Source organism: Gambusia affinis, linkage group LG10 (assembly GCF_019740435.1).
Source record: "Gambusia affinis linkage group LG10, SWU_Gaff_1.0, whole genome shotgun sequence".
Taxonomy (NCBI): domain Eukaryota; kingdom Metazoa; phylum Chordata; class Actinopteri; order Cyprinodontiformes; family Poeciliidae; genus Gambusia; species Gambusia affinis.
This window is the reverse complement of record NC_057877.1, coordinates 16,679,728-16,702,850: the sequence shown is the minus strand read 5'-3', so window position 1 is coordinate 16,702,850 and position 23,123 is coordinate 16,679,728.

The following is a 23,123-nucleotide window of genomic DNA, read 5'->3' as shown; positions in this document are numbered from 1 at the left end:
CTGACTGTTTTCTCAAAGTGTATAAACCTTCACTCATTATTTGTCTGGCAGGTATTTCCTGCAGCCAGGCAGGTGGTAAAGTGTCTCAACTAATAAGGTTTTTCCTAAAAAAGAAAGCCCCACAAAAAACCCCCTGGATTTTAGTTATTGGTTTTTGCAACAAATATCCAAGTTTGGTGAAAGAATGATGTTGCACCATGTGTTGGCTCAGCTTTTCAAAAAACATTTTAGGTTTTATCTTCCTGTTTGAATGAAGATAAATGGAAAATCCAATACTACTTCACAGTTTTACTTTTTTCAAATACATCTATTCATGGCAACAAAGGAAGGATAAAGTTTGTTAATTTCAGCAAATAAACCACACAGAGGCATATTAGAAGAGCTAATAGATAAGCCCTTATTTTTCATAAGAAAGGAAACCCTTGCCTTTAAGATAAGGTTGCAGTTTTCTCAAAACTGACTGCAACCTTAAGCTGTCATTCCTCTATCCAGGGATCAGATGTCAGCATTTAGATGGCGGCACAGGTTGGTTTTTATTTTGACCATAGTTGTGACTCCATCCAATTCTCATGCAAATCTTAAGAAATTTTTATAAATGTTGAAAGGAGAAAAAAAAAAGGTAATTAGACATGGTTCCATTTGTTGGTTTAGAGCAAATCAACCAGGCAATGCAAAACGTAATTTTGTCAGAAAGAGGAAGGTTGCGAGCAAGAATGGACCCCACTTTTCTGAGAAAACTGAGCAGTTTTCCTGAATGTGTTGCCATCAGGGAAGTTTTAATTGGTCTGTCAAGTCAACTAGTATTTGCGATGTCACATGCTGTCTGGAGATGAAGAGAAAGAAATGCATTTCTAATGCATGCAGTTAGTGCCATACAAGAACAACCGCTGTTACACACACGGGAGAGACGGTGTATACTCAAGAATTTTGGGAGATGATGGTGGACATGCATTTTTCAAAAACATTTCTACATTTTGAAAGTTTTACTGGTTATTTGAATGTGCATAAATACTCTCATCAAGAATGTAACTGGGATAGTGTTGACAGTGTGAATGTATTCAGTATGTCAAATCCAATAAAAAAGGCAGGTGTGTGCTGTAAACACAGTATTTGGTGCAAAACAAAAAGAAAAAAAAAAATCATATGGAGCTATATATCTACAAAAAAATTATATTATGAAAAACTCAAGATATTTTGCCACTCTTTTTAGCAAGTGAAGCCTATATATAGATTCATTACACATAGAGTGAAATATTTCAAGACTATTTCTGGAAGATTATGATTTCCAAATAATGACAAAACAAAATTCAATATTGCACAAGGTCAGTGAAAAAAGATATTTTAAACAGAAATGTCAGACTTCTGAAAGGTATGTTTATTTCTTTGCACTCAAGGTTGGGTCTTATTTTGCATGAATTGCTGCAGCGGTGTGGCATTTGGTGGATCAGTCTGTGGCACAGCTGAAGTGTTCTGGAAGCCAAGGTTGTTTTTATAGCAGCCTGAATTTTGAGTGTTCAGTAACTGTAAGCCAATGAAATTGTAAAATTTAAAATTGTGTAATAAATCTTTATGAGATGTGATTTTTCATTGCTGAAATGAGTAACAAAACATATTGACATTTTTCATGATATGAAAAATCTTTTGCTATGGACCTGTAGACTTGGTCATTATTTAGAGATGTGTTTTTTACTATTGTGCCAAGCATATTACAAGGGTCTTAAGCATTGAAACTTTCACCCTCTCAAGTTTTCTACCACCTGATGGTTAGAGGGGGCTAGTACTGGGACTTGCTGGCAAAGCTATGTCCAATCTATCTGTTCGATCTGCGAAGCTGCAGTTATGCAAAAATCCTGTGATTACTTGACTTAGTAGAGTCAAGGAAAAGAACAGCCTGACTAAATTCTGCTTTGGCAGAGTTTTCGGTAAAATCTTTGGTGGCAGCACATGGTTGAAAGAATACATAGTGATCAATGGGGATTCGATTTTTTTCTTTATTTACGTAAAACATAATCCTAGAGGATTTGATATCCATCATGGGATTTGATATCCATCATGGCTGTTGATACTAAAAAGCAAGGAGACTCTCTCTTCGACAGCTAATTGGGTGAGATTCTTGTTAGACACATGACACTGGAATAAGGTTTTCTACTTTCTGATCTGTGTGGCAGAGAAACCCCCCCCCCAAAACATAGCAAACATAATTATTGAAACCACATTAAGAGGCAACATTTGTAGACTGAAATGATGCAGACAGTATGAAAACATGTTTTTCAGAAAAGGATTATCACAGCTTACATCATGTCCTTTAAACTCTTGCAATATAGCTATTATAACCCACAAAGAAGTGATTGAGCTCCCTCTGAATTTAATGCGGCAAGAGGGCATCATGGAGCTGGGATGTGTGGGACTGTGATAACTATGGTCTTTTCTCAATTCAGGTCAGCGCCAAAATGAGAAGGCACTGACATGAGAACACTTGAATGTTTTACTCACTGGAGAGCCATGTTGAAAACTCTTGTACAACCAGAGAAAAAGGGAAGACTGAAGTGTGTTATCACGCGGGGGGGGGGAGGTAGCTGTGTGACTGACAAACCTCAGTGAGGCCAGAGGACACCACATTGCTGCATTGACATTCTCACTCGGGTGGGGAGCTTACTGTCAAAGATATGTCAGACGCTGTGGGGTTTTCACATAAAGCGACTAACACGCACACAATGGTTGGGTTTAGAGCTCTTGTCAAAACACTTTAACCTCACCCTTTCTGCACATAACCCTTAGCCTTCACCTTTGTTCTACTCCCAGAGTTTCTTGCATCCTGTGCCAAACCAAGTATTTCTAATTTGCTCCTGTGCCCTGTGGGTTTTTAATAGCTGTGGTGCACTAGCTGTAAACACTAGGTGTGACACGACAGATGGAAGCAGCAGTGGGAGTCTGTGTGAGTCTTTCAGTCCCACGGTGAGTCCCCTGGGCTGCAAGTGGAAAGTGACCGGAGTAATTAATCCATTTTCACTACTCCTTTATCCTCCAAATACTCAGCCGCGCTGGTGTTCGCTCAAGGACGCTAGAACAGCAAATTTCATTTCAGCCTCTTTATGCAGTTTTCAGTGATGGGTGAAAGACAGGATGATGTTGTTAAAGGACTGATAGCTGATGTGGAACAACCACATTAAATGGAAGTTACAGTGGAATAAACTTCTGCAAAATCCAAACATTTTGATGCAAGACTCAATTTCAGACGTCCATTCTGCATCATTCAGAGACCACTGTAGTACAGAAACATTTTAAGAAACTGGAAAGCATAATCTTCTTAGTGAAAGTATCTGAAGATGTGATGCTTTTAATGGATCCACCCACAGTCATCACTCTTCAAAAAGGGTTTACTCAGTTGTTTGTGTGTGTGTTTGTGTGCATGTTTTGACTTCTATCAAACTGCATGCATTAATGCAACATTAAGTCCCACACTCAAGAGAATATCAACTTCTTTATTTGCAACCACAAGAAAGTCTAAATCCCATCAAATAAAAGCCAGAATCTGGGCCCTGAGTGCCTGTGTTGGTAGCACACACACTCCATGTGTCTGAGGTGTAGTACTCGAGGTGTGGTTGTCCTGGGTTTGATTCCCGGTCTTGGTCCATTTGCTGCATGTCTTCCTCTTCTCTCTCCTCCCTATTTTAACAATTACTGTAAAATAAAGGCCACTAATGCTGAAAAACAACCAGAAACTGGTTGAAGTAATGACATTTTCGTCTCTGAAATCTCTTAGATCTCAGACGTTGCACAGAAAGTTTCACATTGCATCATTATGACAGCATTAAATCAAAGGAAAACTCTGCTTCTATAGAGTAGCTATGGGGCAGTAAGGACACATTTACAGAGAACAATAGAATAGAATAGAATGCTTTTTTTTGTCCCTTAGTGGTATAATGAAGTGAGTGAACAAATGACACTGACCATTTCCATAAACTTCGAAAACAAACACAGCAAAAAATAAAAATAAACTGCTAAAACACATAATCTCCATAAAAAAATCACTTAACAGTAGACAATGCAAATACAGAATAAAACAGAAAAGTATGCTTCATAGTTTTGCACCAGGATTATCCAATTTCAGAAGATTTAATAACTATACGATTTATTAAAATACGTTCTCATAAAAGAAGCACGGGAGTTCAAACTGTTCAGGTCAGCTGATTGTTGTGCTGTGCTTTTGTACAAACATGAGGCATTTAAGCTTGTCGAGATTTAGGCATTCTCCAATGTCAGTCAAGGACAGAAAGGTAAAACAACTCTACTTTACTTCAACTTGCAGCAGCATTTATAGAAGAATTAAAAATGATTGAGGGCATGGCCTCCATCAGTCTTATCTCCCTTTGAAATGGCTTTTGGTCAGCGAAGTCCAACAGTGCAAAGTTCAAGGCAGTAAGAGTGCAAGGTCTTTGAACATCTAGGGAAACAGATAACTTGTCTTGATGATTCTTTTTTTCTTTGGCTTAAGATTCATTGCGTCTTGTGAGGAAGTTTTCCCAAATATAACAGCAAAATTACTTTCCCCTTAAGATGAGAAAATGCCTGTTTTGGAAATTATGTGATAATTGCTTAGATGTAATGTTGTTGAATTGTTTGGAGGTTGGGAATGAAACACAACATCCCTACAACAGTAAAAATACCGCAGGCTGTTTGGATTTTTTAAATTTAAATAAAATGTTGTCACACAGACATCACCATGCCGTTTCACATAGTTGTTTACAGAAATTCTGAGACACTCCTCCCGACCAAACTGGTGTATTTCTCAAATAAAGTTTATTGTTACCACTAATTGTGGATTCTTTTAAAGTAACTTTTAACCATACATATAGCACATATTACTATATATTTTTGGAGAGAGACTCACTATTGGCCAACATTTATTTTCAAATTACTTTTAAATGATTTCTTAAATTAGAGTGGGGGAGGGAGGGTGTTGAATCACAGTCGCAGAATCTCTTGCTGAAGCTATGAGAGAAAATGAGCAAATTCTCACACAACTTTATTCAAACAGAGCTTTGCTTAACAAGTCTTACTCAACCTAGTGATGTATTTATAGATCCATACTGTCAGCTGGGTGTCCTCTTTGCAAGGGTGTTTCAATGCTATTTTTTTCCCAGACGCTGGCAACGTGAGGAGACACAGCAGAGGGCCCTGCCACTGCCTCAGAGTTCCTGACATTGGTTTGATGTATGAATCCAAACTTATTCTATTTAGGGAAACCTGATCTGGTCACAATACAGAAAACGGAGGCCAGTGTGATGCACATGCTTCAGGTGAACAGTGCACATGTAGCTTATGCACAATGTGGTTTGTGGCAAAATCTAAACAATAAATAGTATAATATTTACAAGACTAATTGTAAGCAACTAGTTAGTTCTAACAAAAATAGCTGGAATTGTATACATTGAAGGTAAGAGTAACAAGTGCTGAGAAATTCACTCCAAGTAATATTAATAAATATAAGTAGCATTACAATAAATATCAAAGAAAACAAGGACATGAGGTCAATGTTTGCACATAAAACAGATGATGTTTGAAGTGCAACTTTTAAATCCTTTCCTTTATGTACGGTAAGATGAATTTATGGTAGCTTCCTGATGTCCATGTGGAGGGTGCAGACACTATCAACTTGACCAGATGATGGTCCTTTGTTAAACTTGTTAGCAGTCAGAAATACCATGAAGGCTCTCTATGTAGCTGCATCATTGAAGTTCTATGGCAGCTAAAGTAGATCAAGCAGCTGAGAGAGAGTGAAACCCTCTGGAGACCAGAGAGAAAACAAGATGGAAGGCAGAGATTCTTTACAGTTTAGTCAGCTGGCTCAGCAGGGGTTGCAAATAAACACACAGCCTCTGCTAAGGCAGATATACAGATACTTTTGACAAAGGTTCAAGAAAGAAGAACAAGATAATGTAAATAAACTTTACTGTGTGACATTTTTTCAGTTTGTATTTGACACCTATCACATGCTTAGATACACATTTAAACGAAGATCACCAGACACCAACACTAAAATGAACAATAAAAAATGGACACATTTACACATATGTGCTCGCAAAATGTATAATTTGTGGCTGTGCACAAATGCAAACAAAACGTGGATATTTTTTCCTGAAATCTATTTAGTCAGATGAAGTGACAGACTAAGGGATTAAGAAAGATTAAATTTAGAAGTTGAGAGCTACTGTATTTTATACGACGCCACTCATATTTTTTTTATCACTAGCTTTGTGGTACAATCTCACATTTCTCAAGTGTTCTTGTCAGAACACCTCTGACAAGAAGTGCTCTGACAAGGGTTTGTAGCATAGAGGCTGCATATAGTGTAAATCTAGGGTCAAAATTCCCTCTTTCAAGTTAGCATTTAGTAGATGAACTTTCAGCAGCTCTTTGTGGATATGTTTCAATGAGGTATGCACATCTGGAAATGGCAATTTTATTCAGTTCTTCCTTGAAAAACTATTCATCTCTGTCAGGTTGTGTGAAGATTGGCTGTGAACAGTCCTTTTGATGTCCAGTCAAAAATGATCTGTTGTAATGAGGCCTGGGCTTTGACTAGGTCTTTTCAGAACATCCGCCTCCATCCATCCATCCATCTTCTTCCGCTTATCCGGGGTCGGGTCGCGGGGGTAGCAGCTTCATAAGGGAGGCCCAGACTTCCCTCTCCCCAGCCACTTTCACCAGCTCCTCCGGAGGAATCCCAAGGCGTTCCCAGGCCAGCCGAGAGACATAGTCCCTCCAGCGTGTCCTGGGTCTTCCCCGGGGTCTCCTCCTGGTGGGACGTGCCCGGAACACCTCACCAGTGAGGCGTCCAGGAGGCATCCTGACCAGATGCCTGAGCCACCTCAACTGGCCCCTCTCGACGTGAAGGAGCAGCGGCTCTACTCTGAGTCCCTCCCGGATGACTGAGCTTCTCACCCTATCGCTAAGGGAGAGCCCAGCCACCCTGAGGAGAAAACCCATTTCAGCCGCTTGTATCCGCGATCTCGTTCTTTCAGTCATGACCCAAAGCTCATGACCATAGATGAGGGTGGGAACGTAGATCGACCGGTAAATCGAGAGCTTCGCTTTTTGGCTCAGCTCTCTCTTCACCACGATGGACCGGTACAGCGCCCGCTTGACGGCAGACGCTGCACCAATCCGCCTGTCGATCTCCCGCTCCCTTCTTCCATTCGTGAACAAGATCCCGAGATACTTAAACTCCTGCACTTGGGGCAGGACTCCCCCCCTGACCCGGAGAAGGCACTCTACCCTTTTCCGGCTCAAGACCATGGCCTCGGATTTGGAGGCACTGATCGCCATCCCTGCCGCTTCACATCCGCCTCGTTGTCTACAAACCATCCCTTTGTGTAGGTTTACCAGGATGCTTCAGATTGTTGTCTGGTTGGAAAATAAATGTTCTCCAAATATTTTGCAAAACTAAATTATTACATCTGTTGTTCTCTTGCAGACGGTACCAGTAGTCCTTCAGAATTCCTCAATATTTTGCTGCTTTGATTGAGGTTCTGCTGGAGGTTTCTTCCTGGTAAAGGGGATTGCTCCTTTCCAGCGTTGCTACAAGCATTCTCAGCATGAGAAGCTGCTTCAAAGTCACAATGTAAGCAACTAGAACTGAGAAATGTTGCAAGTCAATCTGATGGGTTTCCCTAGATGGAAAACATTTTGCCTAATAAACTGAAATTGACTGCCGTGTTCGATAAGTAGGATCAATTGGAATGAATGTACTTGACTTGGAATCTGTATATGATTGGATTGAATTTACCTTTTTTACTGTAAAGTTCCTTGAGGCCTTGAGACAACGTGTTGTGAATTGGTGCCATTTAAATAAACTGAACTGAATGTTGTAAAATAATGTTCGAATGTCCAATTTATGAAGGCAGGGCATACTTGAAATGTTTATTTAAAGCATAAAAATGGATCTGATAACAGTCTCAGAAAAAACCCTGAAGTTTAAGAGTTTTTTTCTAAAACAACTCTAAGTTAATATTGAACAGGAAGTTGAAACTACTTTCTACCACAGTTAACCCCCCACAGGATAGAGAACACAAACCATATGCATAAGTTCAAAGATATAAAAAACTGCTTATAGTTTTGATCATTTACAAACCTAAATTATTACATCACATATGTATTATCAACATGAATAATTAACGCTTGTCACATAGATTCACATTTATTCATTTAAACAGCAACAATGCTCATTGATATCCTGATGAAAATCAGTGAAGGAAAAACATGAAGTCAAGTCTGTCATCACGTACAAACCAAGGCTGATATATCAGGTCTTTGCTGTCAAGAAAAGGTGTGATCAACAGTATTAAAAACTCTGTGAAGATCTATAAATAGAAGGGCAGCAAAATTACCTCTCAAGTCGTGTGACTGATAGGCTGAATGCTGAATTCTTACTAATGTTGAGCAGAAGCAGCTGATCAATTTCACTTTCATGCTGTTTATTCTATTACTTCATCTTTTAAGAGTATTTCTGAGTTTGATATTGTTGGCTGATTGTTCTAGAATTGTGAAATTTCTTGATCCCTCTGCCCCCTTCAATGTAGTGAAATAGAGATATTGCATTTGAAGTAAATATGTGATGTTAAAAAAAGTCTGTCTCATAAAAAGAAAAACAAAAAACATTAAAGTGTTTCTTGTACAGATAAATGCATTCTAATTAATATACATTTCATTTAGTTTCTATTAAATATAAGTTACTGTTTGTGTACCACCACTTTTAAGCATAACCCGAGGTGAAGTTAACAAATACATGTTATTTCTGAGATAAAAAGAAATTTTGTAGTTCTAACTGACCTGAAGCAAGAAAGACATGGTTCAAGACTTTGAAAAAAAGATATATGTCTTTTAATTTGGTGTATGAAAAGTTAGGTTTCAGCTGTATGTGTAACTTCAAAATCCAAGACAAGGATGTGCTGTGGTTGAGCAGGGGTTAAGCACAACCCCCGTCGCATGTTCGATTCCTGGCCTGGCGACCTTTGCCACATGTCTTCCCCCTTCTCTTATTACCCACTTTCCTGTCAATTAACTATCAAATAAAGGCCACTAGAGCCAATAAAACCTTAAAAAAAAAATAAAATCCAAGACAAAGCGACTAAAAGTAGGACTTTTTGTTTACCTGTGCATACCTTATGTATTTTTAATCTCATTTGTAAATATTATGAAAAATCTCTAAACAATGAATCTTCCTACAAGTCACGACAACAGCATAGGCTGGAAATATTCATTACATCACATAACCAATATTATCCATACAGCATTTGGAATAGAAAGTAAACATGCACTGATTCAGCTGAGTTTGCAAATGTTTCACACAATGTAGTTATACTGGAGTCCGTTTGTGCACATGATTTTTTTTTTTCACTTTTTTTTCTTTTCTTTTCTCTTTTTTTCTTTTCTTTTATTGCTTAATGCTTACATCAGTGAAGACAATCAGGGGGAAATACAATTAGCGACTGGTCCATTAATTCTGAACATTGACACACAAAATAATTACAGCCTTTTATGTCTAAATTTTTGTTTGTTTTTGTGCAGTTTTGGGAATTTGATTAACTTGCATAACACGTGGGAAACTTATATAACTGTGTGGGTCAGATGTTTGGTTTTTAGTGGGGTTAAGCCCCAACACAGAAAAATCATATGATTGTTGTTTCGGTCTCTGTAAATAATGCACTTTTATCTATGCAAATGTTTGCTTCTATTTTATGTATTTACCTGTCTAGAAAGGTATGATGTGCTTCTGGGAATGAGAAAACCAGATAATACTGGATTATTATGTATGTTAGCAGCAATTTTTGTATATTTGCAACACGTTTGCAGCTTAAGAGGTGTACTTTGAAGAACTACTGTAGCTCACTGACTACACTGAGAACTACAGATGAGACTAGTAATCCTGTGAGTAAGCAATCGCATACCCTATGGATCCAGTTGATAAAAATGTATGAAGATTTTTTTTTTCTTTTTACTTTTCCAGGCAATACAAATGTGATACAAAGGGAAAAAAAGACAGTGCTCACTTTAAATACATATGCCAGTTATGCTAAAAGGAGTCAGTGTTATGCATAGTGTTAATATTTTATGTACACTTTCATCTGAACACTGTATTACATCTGTGGTTGAACAGAGTTCAGCTCACTGGTGACATTAAATAAAACTTTATTCTTGATTTGATTGCTTTAACCTGAATAATTTGGAAAAGATTTTAGCTATCACAGCATTTTTCCTGGCTGACCAGATCCGATTTTTTGTGGTCTGCTGTGAGTGGGACTGATCCAAATGTTCCTGTATTTGAAGGGGTCTTCCCTTTGTTTTATGACCACAGGAAAGAATCACCATCAAAGCTGAACCTGTTACTTACCTCTGCATGCAACCTGTGTGAACACAACCCTAGTCCAGATCTAGCCTTGCAGGAGGATACTGGAAATTTCTGGCATTGTGGTTCATATATTTTGTATTCTCTTGGTACTCTACAAGTAATTAAAACCTAATTAGCAGTGGAGGCAGTATTTTCCAATTAATTAAATGTATAATTTGTTGACTAACACAATGCCTAAATGAAATTTAGCTTTTTTAAAAAGACAGTGACTATTCCTAATGAGCTGATCCAATGTTTACATTTTGATTTTCAAACAGAAAAGAATATAAGTGAGAGAAGCTTTTATGTGACAGTGGCTGTATTAAAATATATTACTTGGAAACACAGAAACAAAGGGATAATCAAACAGATAGCCTCTCTTTCATTTTTTTTCCCAAACCAAAAATATTTTTTGTCTTTCTTCTAGATTTATGCAAACAGTAATGGGCATGCTCTGAATGTCATAGGAAAAATAGCTTGAGCCAAAGAGATTTGTGAATGATGTCTAGTAACTAATGTCAAAACTGTTGGGTCTGAGTTTGTATGAAAAAGATTAAAGGGTCACAAAAGGCTAACTGGGACACATTGTTGTAATAGCAAATGTTTCCTGGGGAAAAACTCCTCTTGTTTACAAAGGAAAAAAGCCACATCTCTACTGATTTTTTTATTTATTTTTTTGCTGCTTCCAAGAGACTTACATTTCTGTTATTTATACTTTGTGACCTTTACATTGGACACCACTAAAAGCCTTTAAAGCTAATAGAGATGGAAACTTTTGATCACAGACACAAACAACTCAATATGTGACAATAAATGAACAGTTATTGCATCTTAGATATATGTCTGAACCTATTTTTCACCTACACCATATGAGTTATCTACATTTTCCAAGTGGAAAATCAATGTTTACGTGTTAATGTTGTCACAAGAAATTGTCAGTCTATGAGATTTTGAAGCTATCTGTTAGCCTGTAATGATTTGCATAAGGTTGCAAGAAATTAAATAGTTTCAAAGACCCTATTTATTTTTCTGTATTTGGTTGACTGTCTAGTTGACTCTTAAAGCGAAGGCAGCAAGTTTTTACCTGTATCAGCCAGCAATGATTTTTTAGGTGCAAACCCATATTTTTTGTCAATGTTGACTTAATTTGCCAATGACAAAAGTTAACCTTGTTTAAGTCATTAAAAAGAAGATACAAACAAAATGGGATTTTCTAGTAGAGGAAAAAGTTTCACTATCTTTGGCTAAAATATTATCCTTCCTCTGCCAGTCTGCAATATTAGTCTGAGCAACCTTTGCCCCACTCCTCAAGGCAAAATTCTTTCAGTTGTTGATGTTTCATGGGTGTCTTACTTGTGCAACTCAAGCCAGCCAATACCATCTCAAAAGTAGATGGTCTGACCTCCAAGAATGAGGTCAAGTTTTGACCTCATTCTAGGACTTCTAATTTTTTTGTTTTCAGTGCGACCTTTTTGGTTATACTTTTGTGTTTTGGCTCTTTTTCATGATGCAAGGTCTGTATCTACTTAGGTTTTATTTACATATTTTACTTTTTAACATTTTCCTTGACCACTCTCTGATATTTGGTACAATTCATGGTGGATTACCATGCCAGCTCCTGCTTCAGAAAACTTGTATGAAATTATTTTCCTCAAATCTTGTGTTTTTTTTTTTGTTTTTTTTGTTTTTTTTGTTTTTTGTTTTGTTTGTTTTCATCAAACATGTCCTTTGTTCTGGTATCCAAATAATTCAATTTCACAAAAAAAATTTCAAAAACTCTTTCTTTGCCTTTTTTTTGTTAAACTTACCAACATAGCTCCATGGAAACTTGTCTGCTCTCTCAACTACATTGCCATATAGAAACAGACTATAAATAGATGGTAGAAAATTAATTTAAGTCATGTTTATCAAAAAAAAAAAAAAGTTAAACTTCCCAAAATGGGCATGAAGTATTTACATGGTAAGTGCAAACGTTGGTGTGACAGACATTGTCTTTTAGGTACTCATAAGAAATGCTCAAGGTAGGAAAAAAACAGCAAGACAAAACCACAAGAAGAAAAACTCTATGGATCCTTGTTTTGACAAAATGTAATATGAGGAAAATCTCTGCAAATGGTTGTCGTCGGACACTTTCACTCTCGCTCAAAAAATACATCTAATTCTGATGAGAACACATCCATTGATTATTGCCACCTGATGGGCTGGAGTGGAATTTCCTCAGCAGCTGAATCAAAACTGATGCTCTCAATCTGAATATGAAAATGACCATGTTAGCATGAATCTTGATGATTTGCACACTGAGACACGGGAAAGCAATTTAAGCACTTGAATCCCAATGCACTTGACAACTTGTCAGTGGGATTGATTGGGATTTGAACTATGAATCTCTAAGAGACACATGTTTAAAACAGAATGTAGATGCTGCTTAGCTTTGTATCTGCAAGTTTGAAGATTATGAATACCATACAGAAAAACAAAACAACCTGATGGGATTAAAAAAAAAAAAAAAACAAGTGCTCACTGTCACATAGTTGATTACCTCTTTTATATGCCTAAATGGTGTGCTCATTGTGTCTTTACAATGTTTAAGAATATAAAGATATTTATGTGTCAAGAGGTTTAGGTGGGTGTTTGTTTTGCTGTTTTTTTAAAAGTTACCTGGGTGTGAGTATTTTTTTCAGTTCAAACCTATTTACGGCTGAGCTAGTGCCACCACAGTCAGCTTGTCAGGTTGTTGTCTTGAGTGTTATTTTGCTGCTTCTTTAATCATTCTGCTTCACAGAGAGCAGACATGACAGCAGACCTGCGGTGAGATGCCAGCCACAGTTCAGATTAGACACATCTTTCAGCGTGTCTAAAAATGTTTGGTAGCTACAAAATTGAAATTCCCTCATTTATTTTTAAATGGATGACACAATAATTCATGGTGCTGGTTCTCATTAACTCTGTGTCAAATGAAGCTGACTTGTAGAACATATTTGTAGCATGTTTGCATCTCAATATTGTTTTGAAGGTTGTTGCTGTCTGAAAATGGCAAGCACACTGCCTGCGCAGTCAGCTCACATTTAAAATATTTATGAAGACTGTAAAAGAAAAATGCTATCTGTAGCAACTCAAAAGGGCTACCACCTGTCTTACCTGTGACAGAGAGTAAAACACTTCCTAACTTAAAAGAGACGGCAGGTTTCAAGCTAAAGCACTGTCTTGTGAGGCTAAAAATACTGTAATTTCTGTCAATTATGCCAAATTGAACACTGCATTTTTTTTTCTTGTTGTGACAAGATGGCAGGCAAGAGTCCTTCAACAACTGCTATGTTAGCCGGGCTTCCTCTTAATGCAAGAGTGAACAAGAAAGGAAATCGGCATTTGTTCTGAAAACCTTTCAGGAAGAAGGGTAAATACTCCATACAGGTCTCAAAATAAATGCCTGAGTGTGTTTTCTGAGCCTCAATCTCACTCCATTAGCTGTGAGCTGAGCAGCTCAATTACTGCGAGATGAACTCAGGTGTCACACTGCGTATACCCGTTATGCTTGTCATGCTTTTTCGGTGATTATTTATTTCTTTAGCAGTGTAGAAATGACAAGGAGCAGTCACACTAGTTATAGTGGAGTTTATACTAAAAGTAACTCCCACACAGAAAGGAAAATACACAACTGGGTGTGTTGTGTGTGTTTGATAAATAGAAAGTGGGAATGCATTCGACATGCTAACAGAGAGCAGAATTGTATACATAGTGTTCTAAAGAGGGGAGCTTGACAGAGTCTGGCTGTCTGTGTCCTCCTCCCCTTCTTCAGTGTGTTATTGCGTCTTACATATGCTTTATTTCTGGTTATTTGTATCTCGCCACAAGATTGTTGAACGCATGCTTACATATATAACACCATCTCCAGACTGGTTGTGGAAAAAAATTTCAGCAACAGTTTTCATAAAGGACTAGCAGAAAAACCTTTGATGCATATGTGAGCATGAAGCATATTTTCACACACCCGCTAATCCTGTACACATTGGAAGCACATTACTTACTGTCAGAGAAATAATACCCAACAGAACTATAAAGAAATTTGTGGGGAGGAGGGTTCTTTGCTGCTGCAATTCTTCTTGGCAATAAATCATACATTATTGAAAACTCTAATTGTTTCCCATTAAACGGTGGTTTATTCATAAGAACATCTCATTTGAGGGCTTATTTATATGGTAGAGTATGTGGGCTGTACCCATGAAAACTTGTCAAATCCTTTTTTACTGAAAAGTTCCTTAACTAGAAACATTTGTCATCACAAAAAGCAATTTCAATCCAGAGAGATGTTGAGATGCTAAGCAATCCCACATCTCGTCTCCTAGGGATCCCACTCTGTTTTTTAAGATGCTAAGAATTTGGGAGTGGAGAGGCATAAATAACCTGCTCTGTTAGCTCTGTTCCTGGACACATAAATCATTTTTTCTTTGATAATTTGAAGATAAATTGGTTTTCTATCAGTGTCAAATGCCAGAAAGCCTTTATACAAAACATTAATATACCGGACTCAAAGTTCGTATTTCATGTCTTAATTGTTAGTGGGCAAAACTCCACAAAAAGCCTAGTAAAGGGTAGCATGAAGACAGCAAAGAGTTTTGCAGAAATTCTTACATTTTTCTACTTCCTGTAGCAACTAGTTTTGATGCAACTCTAACTTCTCCATAACAGAATGAAGAGATCAGTTTTTTCAATTCCTCCTTTGCCTTATTAGAGTTAGAATCTAATTCTAATATTTCCTTTCTGCTGCTTGTGTGAGTTTTTTGTTGAATTTATTTTGCTCCTTAGCCACCATAAATTGAACTCATAATCTGGAAGCACCACATGCCATGCTAATGTGGCATTTCCAGGGGAGATGGTGGTGATCGGCAATAAGTTCACCCCTGAATCAGTGGGTTGCTGGTTTGATGCCCTGCTCCATCCATCTCTGTCATTGTGTCATTGTGTCCTTGTGCAAGATGCTTCATCTGCTGGTGGTGGTCAGAGGTCCCGGTGGTCCTGGTGTATAGCAGCCTTGTCTCTGTCAGCTTGCCCCAGGGAAGCTGTGGCCACAATGTACCTCTCCACCACCAGCGTGTTAATGTGTGCACAAATGATTGAATGTGAGCACTTTAAGGTCCTCTGAACTTGATAAAGCAACATAAAAGTACCGGCTATCTTGCTATTTTGGTCACTTGCTTGAAATACAAATGCACATTTCATTAATAGCTGTTGCACTTTGCTCCAATAACTACATAAGGAACTTTAAACAGTAAGATTTCTAGCCTGACTCAACTATAGCTTTTATTAGATAAGACATTTGGTTCTAGCTGTTGTAGCAATTTAATGACTTGCTCTTGTTATGGTATGACTAAATGAAACGCAACATTAGCTCTCTATAAATTCTGATCTTTGCAGGAATCAAAGCTGTAAGCCTACACTCATAGCTAATCTCTAATCACCCTGTCGCTCTGCCACCTGCTCAACTCAGTATGCAAATGTTTACTCACTACAATATAATCTCCTGGAAAGAGTTGCTGATATAATTTAGGAATACAGTCATGTTTTTGTTTACCTTCTCACATGCTGAACGGAGAGATTGGGTAAATTCATAATTTACAAAAAAATGTTTTTCCAAGCATTGCTGCTTGTCACTGTAGCCTACATCCTGTATGTGTGTGTTTATGTGTGGAACATCAGTACGCTCTCTTTGCCGGTTTGAGAAATTGTGAGGGTGCTATGGTAACCACTCCTCACAGTCACAAAGATCAGTGGCCTTCTTTTACCGAAGACACCGAGCTAATAGAACTGCACTGAATGAATTGTTGTGTTCTTGGCAGCTAAAAGCTTAAAGCTTCTTAAATCACCTTTACTCTTTCACAGGCTTTTCTATTTCTGTTGCTCAGTTATCAGTTTATCTATGAATCTGTTTGAAGAGAGGGAAAGAAGATGGTGTAATTTTCATCTTTTCTATGTATACAGTACTGAAAAAAAAAATCAGTAAAACAGCTTTACAGGATTATCATACTGACTGATGCTCAAATGTATTCCTAGTTGAAATGAACACAACTTGCAGGAATTCTCTCTAGGTTACTGATTAGTCACTGTTTAGGACTTTCTGAGACACTTGTTTCATCACGTATACACACATTTGGTGGGTCAAACCGGTAAAAATGGAGAATGGAGTCTGGATAAAAGAGATTGTATTTTCGCAAAATGTAAAAATAGAAGAGAGGGCTCCTGAAGAATAGTGTTGCATCATTGCCAAGATCAACAGTGCCCCCTTCTGGTCATTTAAGTTGTCCAATCTATTTAAAACCACCTCCTTTGAAATATGAAATTACCTTCTCAACATTTTTTCAGAAAGAGTCATATTTCAAAACAATATACTTGCAAAAGGCTAGAGGGATTGTGGATTGAAAGTTAAAATTATTCAGTAGCTGTTAACTATAAAAATATATATGTTATTGTTTTCTTTATTAAATATACTCCAAAGAAGTATGAGAACAATTCTGAATTCAGTGTCTGATGATGAAAAACTAAAACACAATAACTTTAAAGCGGTGTTGTTATGCATCTTCCAGGCTCATTGTGCCATGGAGTCAAGACATATTTAAGTAAGTGTTTGAATCCTGCCAGAAATGTACTGTTTTGAATTAAGAAACTCAGACAGCAGCTGTTTTTGAATGTCCCCTTGGCTCAGACACTGATTTGAAAACATTATGCAATTTTATCTAATTTTCAGTAAAATAAAGTATTTCTTACTTACAATGTTCATGTTTACAAACAATATCCACAGGTCCATCAATTATCTCTTGTGGGCTTGACATTAACTCACCAGTTTCATTGTCTCTCAGCTTTGGTTTGTCTTTTCTTTTAAAATCCGAGATTTCAATTGTCTTACTGTGGAATAAAATGTGTCCAACCTAGAGACTGCTTTTGGTGGTTGAGGAGATATTTGTCCTCTCACATGTATTTCCTAAAGAGACAATGTTTATGTTTCATACTTTCAATACTTTTTTTTGGCTTTTTGAATCTAACAATTAGTGACACCTTCCCTCTAAAGATGCACACACAGGGTCTGTGTGTTTATTTTGAGATGACATGCTTTATGGATTTTCTTGTAGGGACTAATGTCGTTGTCTTCAAACCAGCTGCAAGGAACTTGAAAGTTAGCCTGACCACCGGGAGGGATTTTAGAATTGTGATCTTCTTTCTGGATAGCCGGGGATAATCCCAAACTATTACAGTAGCCAAAGCTTGCTTGGAAAAACTGTTTATGGATTTACTGCCTCTAGATAGGATTCAGAAGCCACTCACACAATACAACTGCCAAAACATATTTCCTCAAAACTCACACATTTTTCTCTGAACTGTAGGTGGAAAACATAACTGTCAATCTGCTCTCACAAAATAATTTCTTGGAAAATCAAAGTAAACTGCTTCAGATCTCTTAAATCTGTTCACAAAATAAAAAATAATGACCTTAGACTGCTCTAGCAAATATTTAAGAAGGATACACTCCTGTCAGTAAATCCATGTTTATCTGTTCTTGGACTTTGACTACATTTCTACATCTCAAAGTTATTTAACTTAATCAAATTAAATTTAGACATCATTTTCCAGTCGGATGAGTAAGTAATGATTCAAAATATACATTCCCAGTGAAATCTTCCACATAACTTTTCTAGCTGAAAAGAATGCATAAAGAAAGTATAACTATTCTATTCTGGTTTTCTAAGAATACAAATTACTGCAACAAGAAACATTCTCAATTAGTTACACCAAAAGTACTTTGATTTTAATATTACAGTTTAAATATAAAAGTCTATATTCAAATTTTAAAAAAAATCTGTGATTGTATTTTTAACAAGGAACCAAGGATATAATTTGTTATATTTGGTGTCTAATTAAAAAACACACATTCCCTCGATTTTAACTATAAAAAAACAAATCAGTTCAGTGTTTCTTAAGCTTGAATTTAAAAGGGTGATTCATGAATTTATTACATCCCAGTACATTTATTGTAACCGTTGTAGCATTGGTGAGGTTTTCCTTTTTTTAGTTAATCATGTTGTTAATCTAGAGTGCTTCAGCTTGTCTTTTAACACAGGCATTGTTGACATTCAACTTAATGGACAGGTTCGTGTCAATCTGATTAAACTTCTGCAACTCTTTTATAACTTATATTTAATCCTTATTTATGCTCAGTTGTACCACAGGCCAGGCTGGTTCACAAGCTGCCTATAATTTTGCCACTGTAGTGTTACATTTAACATTCAACTATTCATGAGTCAAAAATAATCACGCAAAGAAAAAAGGAAGGAAGCACAGTGCAGGATTGGCCAGGATGGTTCACACACGTTGTGGGCATGTAAAACTGTTTTATTATTATTATTATTGTTAATTTTTGCAGTTGAATTAGATTCTAGTAAACATTAAACTGGTAAGATACAGTGACGTAATGCACAAATCCAAATCAACCTTTGTGCTGCCTGCAATCTCACAGCCTTTAGCACAAGATCCCACATTAAACTCACTTCTGTTGCCAACTCTGTTTATGTAAAAGCCCTAAAGAGGCTGCTTTAAGAAATGAAAGCAATAGCACACTGCAACAACACACCAAACAGCATAAAAGTGAGAATTGTCATTAACATGGCCATAAACATATAACATGTTCAGTTTCCTTCAAGGACCTGTGCAATTTCCGAAGCTTTTATCGGTTTGAATTTGCTTTTAATCTCCCCCTGAAAACATTGGGACATCTACTTCCCATTATTGTTGGGGAACATGGCAACAAGCTCATTTTGTGAATGTGGCAGTAAAACTATTGCGGGAAATGAAGTGCATGCACTGAAAGGATCACAGCCGGCTGTATTGGGTCAGTGTCAACTTCAGTTAAAATGTCAGTAATAATACTAATAATATTCCAAGTCATAAGGCAGATGTACTGTCAAAATGTGTGTTATTGTGAAATATAAATAAAAAAATGACACCTTTATATATATATATATATATATATATATATATATATATATATATATATATATATATATATATATATATATATATATATATATATATATATATATATATATATATATATATATATATATATATATATATATATATATATATATATATATATATATATATATATATATATATATATATATATATATATATATATATATATATATATATATATATATATATATATATATATAGATATATATATATATATATATATAGATATCTATCTATCTATAGATAGATAGATAGATAGATAAATATCTATATATATAGATATAGATATATATAATTGCATTTATTCAGAATGTGTCCTTTCACTAAAATCCACAGAGAGGAGCACTTTGAATATGCCAAGTCACATATTTATTTATTCTCAAAATGTCAACATCCTCTGCAGAGCCCTCTCTGTGAACTGTGAACAAATACTGATGGGATCCAAGTTCTCAGCAGCAGTGCCAGCTATGTTTTAAGACTTGGAAACCAGCGCCCTCTAGTGTTTGTATTCTAAACCACACCCATATGTTCATGACAAATTCAGACTTAAAGTTATAAATAAAGCAACAACAAAAACAAAGTCTTCATTAAATTAATGGGTATTTTAATGTAACGTTTGCTATCTCCTATAATTTGAAATCTCTTTGACAACATAATAAAAGCTTTGATTAATTTCTGTGCACAAAGCGTGGAGCCGCAATTGGACTGAACATTGCCATTGTTCTCCTATCAGCTCCTCTCAGATGGGTTTTAATGTGGATCCTATAGTCAACCTAATGAGGCTTGCTACAATTACAGAGGGAGTGGCAGTAAAAAAAGGGGGCAGTCAATCTCACCTCCTCCAAATGACCAGATCAGTCAGTTTCAAATGTTCTCCACCCGGCCGATGTCACCTGCTAACGTTTTATCAACGCAGGGTCAGGCTGCCATGATCTGTTGCCTAACCACAAGGTGATGTGCATCTTGCCCTCAGCGTGACAGATTTCTCTGTCATCTTTATAGCCCTTTGGATATAAGAGATGAACATAGGAACATATTGTTGTCATTATAATTAGGCTCATCCCGTTCTGCTTTTGATGGCAATGCCTTTGCTTGCAATTCAACACCATCTGGCTAAGTCTGTGCAGTCGGGAGCTGAAAGCTGTTAGAACGACCAGTCTTCATTCAGAATGCAATCATTGGTTTTGGCACGTTGACATAACCCATTTGTTATGAGAGTGCCCAGTAAATGAGTTCCACTTAATGTTAATCTCATGTCATCTATTACCAGAATATATGACAAGTTATTGAAAAAAAAAAAAAAAAAAACAACAACAAAAAATAAGTAAAGAAATAATCTGAAAATTATGCTGATATATGTAAGTCAAAATGTACTCTTTTGGTGTATTTGCTAAAGGTCAATATACACCGTTGTGGCAGTGAACTTTCAGGGTATTTGTTGTACTCCAACAAACAAACAGTCCTGTTGGGTCATCCTATCAGACAAACATGTTGGGTTAAGGAGACCTGGCAAACATTTACTCTGATCTTTATGCAACCCTTCAGAAATTAGCACTTAGGATTCATTTTACAAATCCAAATTTCATTAATAACACATATTTAGATGATAAGAGAATACGATAACAAAAAGGATAAATCTGCCAAACTGGCAGGTAAAGTAGGACAGCTAACAAAAAAATAAAAACATTGACATTGTTTTTTTGTTTTGTTTGTTTGTTTGGTTTTTGGACAGATTGTAGTTCAGATCTTAAATCTAATAAGGTTAATTATGTTTTGTAAACTGAGTATTATATAAATTCATTCCCTTTTCAATCAAAATAAAGTATTTGAAAGGGCTGAGTCCAGAGCTGGCCCAAGCCTCCATGGTGCCCTAAACAAAATCTGGTTTTGGGGCCCTCTACTTCTGCTAACAATGTGGACAGGCTGCAATCAGCAGTCCGATCATTAGATCATTCACACACATGCTATTAACTTATTGCATCTATGGCAGTGCTGTTTACATTATATACATGTATAGTATGGGATACATACTGTATATTGGCCAACTGATTTATCAACCATTTCTGGGCGCTGATTTCCTTAATTTTGGGAGATTGTGATGGCTGATGTGAAGCCCATCTTATCCCCTAATCTTATCTTCGTCAGCAAAGGTTTAAAAATCCGCCTTTGTCCTCTTCTGCTCTGCGGTGAGCGGTGTAACTGACAGACTAACCCACAAGGTCAGGTCTGCACATTTTCAGTTAACAATACTCACCCCACTGTTGCCAACTCAGTGACTTTCTTGCTATATTTAGCAACATTTCAGACAAAAGAAAACTCTTATCAGCCAAAATCAGAATCAGCAGGTCAAGTTTTTTAAAGATCGGTAACCCGGGGTCAGCCAGAAAACTGCAATCGGTGCAGGTCTGCACAGATATTCATGACATTATTTGATTAAATAAATTTCTCTTAAGCGTAACTGCAATAGGTAAAAATGTATTTTATAACAGGTGAGTTTTTCTCCCCTGAGAATTGATACTGGACTGATTCTGTGGCTTCAAATGATTCTAATAGAAGTTTCACATAACTTAGAAATTGATGTTAAAAAATAATGTTCGTTTTAGCCACAAAATGATTATGCCTAGCAGCAAACAAGAAATCCCCAACTACAGCATAGAGCAGTTCATCAATGTAGCAACTATGTAGCCTGATATAAAAAACATTTTGCTAGACAATGACAAACATTGACACGTTTCAATTATTGTTATCAAACACTGTGTTTTGGAGCCAAAAACACCTCAGACATATACAGAGCCAACCATGAGAATCAACTCATTTAAAGTTTAAACTCAGTTTTACATAAACACAAAAACCATCGCATCAATGTTTGGCTGGTCGCTATCAAGCTAATTTTCTATAAGACGTTTTCCAAATTTTTTACATTACATTACCAAGACAAATTAAAACAAACCTTTATCTTTGCTTTTTTCTATTGTTCCTCTTTCTTTTCTCCATCCCTGAAGGATAAATCCTTTTTTGAGACATTGTTTTTCTTACTTAACTTATGACTGCAGCATTGGACGTTTGAATGCGCTCTGCACGGCAGTTCAGGTTACCGGCGAAGCGTGTGGTGCCTACCGCGACCACCAGGGGCCCCCAAGAAAGGGTGACCAGATGTCCCTGATTTCAGGGGACAGTCCCTGTTTTAGACGTCCCCGATTCTGTCTTATATCTTGCATTTTAAGTGTTTCTCTTTACTGTGGTGTTTCTCAGTTTTTCATATAATCTTCTCTGCTCTTATTCTATCCAGACCTCTATGATCATGTGGCTGATGGCTCTTCAGACCGAGGAGGGTTTGCAGATCCAGAGATGAGCTCATGTTGGTGGACTTCCTGACCAGAGTTCACTTGTCTCAAGCACACACAGTCTCCTTACATATCAGCTACATAAGTTTACACACACACACCTCATGTATGCGTGGACTCTTATGTGTCCATTCATGCACAACATTAAGAAGTGGAAAAAGTTGTTGGTATCTTCTGTTCATGACTGAAAAACCCACAGTGGTCACTGAAACAACTTAAAACCAACAAAAGTAAGAAATGAAAATTTACTGAAAATTAACCATTAAAAATTGTTAGACATTGTTTTTAATCGAGGTTCAACAGAATAAGAAAATGACAGACCAAGATGACTATAGTTGTACAGATTATTCTGAAACTTAAGATCCACA